Genomic DNA, 4,247 nt, shown 5'->3' with positions numbered 1-4,247 from the left:
TGCAAGGAAAGTTCTTGTACCACATTGGAAAGTTGTGCATCCCCACCAATGATAGAATACATGTAATTAGAGAGGCACATACCTCTCTTGTTTCAAGTCATTTTGGTGTAGGGAAAACTTTGTGTCATTTGTAAAGGTTGTCTTACTGGACCCACATGAAAATATTGTGACTTTATATGTAAAGGGATGTGTGTTGCATTTAGTTAGCAAGCCCACTAATAGAAAATTGGGGCTCTACAAACCACTCCTTGTTCCGAGTCGTCCATGGGAAAGTGTGTCAATGGATTTTGTAGGTGGTTTTCCTTTGTCTAGGAGAGGTCATGACTATTTTTATGTCATTATAGATCGATTTAGAAAAATGTGTCTTAATTCCTTGTAAAAAGCAGGTCACTGCAGAGCACACTGCTCATCTCTTCTTCCAATTTGTATGGGTCCACTTTGGGCTTCCCACATCCATTGTGTCTGATCGAGTCTCTTTTGTTCTTAGAGAGTTTTGGACAAGTTTGTGGAGAATGATGGACACCAAGTTGAAGAGGAGCATGACATTTCATCCGCAGACCGACGAACAAATAAAGGTTGTCAATCACACAGTGATACATTTACTTTGTGTAATGCCCCGCTTAATCTTATCATGCAAATTTTATTAATGTTTAAATTACCTGAAAATATTTACTTATAATTATCAAGAAATATTGGTGAATACCTTCATTTGGGAAACTGTAAATTTTATTTATTGATATAAAATTTATTATTGTTATTATTCAATTCCCAACTTGTCTTCCCAAATTTAATCTTGAATAGGATATGGTCTCCTTCCATTATTCCAATTTAAATATCCATATCCCCAAAATGTCCTCTCATATTTACTTGGGAGAAGACATGGTCCTCTCCAATTAATTACCAATTTATATATTCATCTCTCATCCCCAAAATATTTACTTGGGAGAAGACATGGTCCTCTCCAATTAATTACCCAATTTTATATTCATATCACATCCCCAAAATGTCCTCTCATATTTACTTGGGATAAGACATGGTCCTCTCTAATTAATTACCAATTTATATATTCATCTCTCATCCCCAAAATATTTACATGGGAGAAGACATGGTCCTCTCCAATTAATTACCAATTTATATATTCATCTCTCATCCCCAAAATATTTACTTGGGAGAAGACATGGTCCTCTCCAATTAATAACCTAAATTTATATTCATATTACATCCCCAAATGTCCTCTCATGTTTACTTGGGAGAAGAGAAGTCAAATGTAAGGATGAGGGAGTAGTTATGACATTAATGAGAGGTGGTTGAAGTGGAGAGGAGAAGGGGGAGCATAAAGGAGGAGGATGAGGGAAGGAAGAAGGGATGCTTGGTCTTGCTTTTGGTTTTGGTTTGGCTGTGGTTTTGGAGGAATTGTTAGAGAAAGAGAAGGGGAGTATTTTTTTTATCTTGGACACACTACATCTGGTTGGACTTGGGCTCGGAGGGCTAGGGAACCTGTGGAAGTTTCCTCGACTAGGAATTACTTCCTAGTTGGCTGGGAGATAAATCAATTCGGTAGTCAAGAGGAGCGTTCCAGTAAGAGCAGCAGCTCAAGGGCATCTCCACCGAGTTTTCGGTACAGGTATTCCTCTATGCATAGGTTCTCATGTAAGTGATTGAAATGAAATATTCACAATTTAAATTGTAGGAATTAGATTTTAAATGGTAAATTATCATCGTTTAAATGTGTTGTCATAAATAAAATATTGCCCTTTTATTTCATATAAAATTAGAGAATATATATCTGGTAGAGGACCCTAGGAGGGGACCTTACACATGGTATCAGAGCTTAGGTTCAAAATCTGGACCTTGAAGCCGGTTACTTTATCGAATTTCATAGCCAAAACCAAAGCGAGTAGTACCCTCTTGATATCCCCAACCTAGCATCTTTCCTATCATGTCGTCGAAGTAGTAAACAATATTCATCTGAATAATCAGATCAGAATGTAAGGAATGTCACCTCTGGAAAACTGATTCATGTTTTCAAATCATCAGATATAGCTGAAGGTATGCAATGTGTTGCAAGAATATCAGGAGTTGCTTCCTTCGATTTTTTTTGTTGCCAAAACAACAATCTATTGATACTCCAGGTCATATCTCAGAAAGTCATCCTCACAGTTTTCCACCATGTCTGCAAGATGCCTGAGATTTTTACATGCACTCCATTGGAAGCCAGGACCTGTGTATTTACAATATCCTCACAACCAATATTTATATCTGCAACCAGGACCGAGAAATCACCACCAACCGTTCATCTTTTGTTCGTGCCATAGAATGCAGTAGCTTGTCCAACAGTTTTACTGGAGCGTCATAGTCATAATCCTTTCCATATTCAGAACGAAGGTATGGCACAGACAGAGCTGAAAATACAAATCTAGCTATGATGTAATAAGATGGAGGCTTCCCCTTTATATGTGCAGGAACTAGGCATTTGTGAGTAGAAAGCTCGATATCAAATTCATGATACTCAGAATCACGTAGAATTTTGACTCTGGCATGCTCTCCTGTGTACTTCTTTGAAACAAGGTAGCTAAAACCTATGCACTCACCATGCCGGAAAGGAACAATTCCATCATTAGAAATATGAATTCCATCAAAACTTAGAAGAATATCTGGAGATGTCAAGAATTTTGTTGTTGGAGCTGTCAGTTCTACCTTTCCCACATCATTGCTTCTTTACGGAGGACTCCTAAAGCAGCTTTTCATTGTAAACATTTGGCCTATTTCTTCCAAATTTGGATTTACCTTTATCATTTACATTTTCAATCATCTCACAATCCTCCACAAAAGAAGGTTCCTTTGTTTCTGCATTCTATGATGATAACAATGGGTTGCATGTGTGCCTCAACTGCGAGTCACTTTCAAAGTTATTTATAGCATAAGTATATTTATTAGGAGCATAATATTTTTCTAAGGACTCTCTTAGAGTAGACATAATAAGACCTTCATCATGAAGAAATATCTTTCTTTTGTCTGGAGTTACATTCACATCATATGTTATAGAGGGAAGGATGAAATTTAAGATGACCATAGGATATTGCCGAGAGTTATAAGATTTGTATAGCTCATTCAAAAGTTTCATCACTTTTGGCATGTCCACAAGGCAGCCATTCACATAGATAAACTGTCGATCTCCTGAAGCCCTTCCACTTCCAGATGCGGGCTTAGAAAAAAATCCTTCAAGATAGCATCCATCTGAGACACATATGTCTAAAGGGTCTAAACATGTGTCTTGGTACCAAACACTGTTACTATATTATCCTTAATGGAACCACTTCCCTGTGTTCTTAAAACCACATTCTTGGCATTTTTTCCTGTCACATTAGTGCAGAAAAATCGGACACCTTTGGAAATAAGAGCATAAGCATGTAATAGGGACAGAAGTCGGCCATATTCTCGGCGAATATTTCGACTGAACTCCTTATACCTTACAGGCAAAGATGAAAACAATTTTGTCACTGTAACAGTAGTACCAATCTGACGTGCCATACTTTTCTGGGAAGAAATCAAACCTGAATGGTCAAATGTCAATTGCGTACCAACAGTTTCATGCCTTGTTCTAGTTACAATGGTCACATCTCCCAAAGCACAAAGTGAACTTAGTGCCTCTCCTCAGAATCCAAAGGAAGTCAATGATTGCAGGTCAGAAAAATTTGAAATCTTGGAAGTATGATACTTGAGAGTCACACTCTGATAATTGTCAGGTGAAATACCACAACCATTATCTCCAACCTCAAAGGATTCTCCTCCATAATCTTTTAGTTTAACCTCAATGTTGCTTGCTCCTGCATCCAAGCTATTTTCTACAAGTTCCATAACAGCACTTGAAAGGTCTAGAATAACTTGTCCAGAACATATTCTATGCACATATGCTTTATTGATAGGTTTGATGGTTGTTGAATCTGCCCTTCCACCCATCCTCAGACATAAAATGATCCAATCAATTTTTCACATAACATTAACCTGCATGAGTATCGGGACTTGTACTCAATGCATCTTATAAATTAAAAATCCGCACTTTAAAGTCCAATGCAAAACAACACTTTAGTTTTATACTTTACATTGTCTGAAAAGTCTATTGAAAATGCAGATATTATGGACAATTCTATCAATGAGAACTTCATATAAACAATCCAATAATTATAAGATCAGCAATTTGGCCAGATTTGAAGTTTCTTGTGACTTCAAAGAATTAATATTTACAT

The 4,247-nt window shown here is 37.0% G+C and overlaps 1 pseudogene; it reads right to left on the bottom strand.

Moving 5' to 3' along the window:
* Window positions 1-2,854: 2,854 nt before the first annotated feature.
* On the bottom strand, window positions 2,855-3,960 carry LOC149206858 (DNA mismatch repair protein PMS1 pseudogene; annotated as a pseudogene).
* Between the last annotated feature and the right edge of the window lie 287 nt (window positions 3,961-4,247).

Source organism: Pinus tabuliformis, chromosome 1_2 (assembly GCF_031772625.1).
Source record: "Pinus tabuliformis cultivar Carrire ecotype Pingquan chromosome 1_2, CPIR1, whole genome shotgun sequence".
Classification (NCBI taxonomy): Eukaryota; Viridiplantae; Streptophyta; class Pinopsida; order Pinales; family Pinaceae; genus Pinus; species Pinus tabuliformis.
This window is presented reverse-complemented; position numbering and strand designations above follow the sequence as displayed.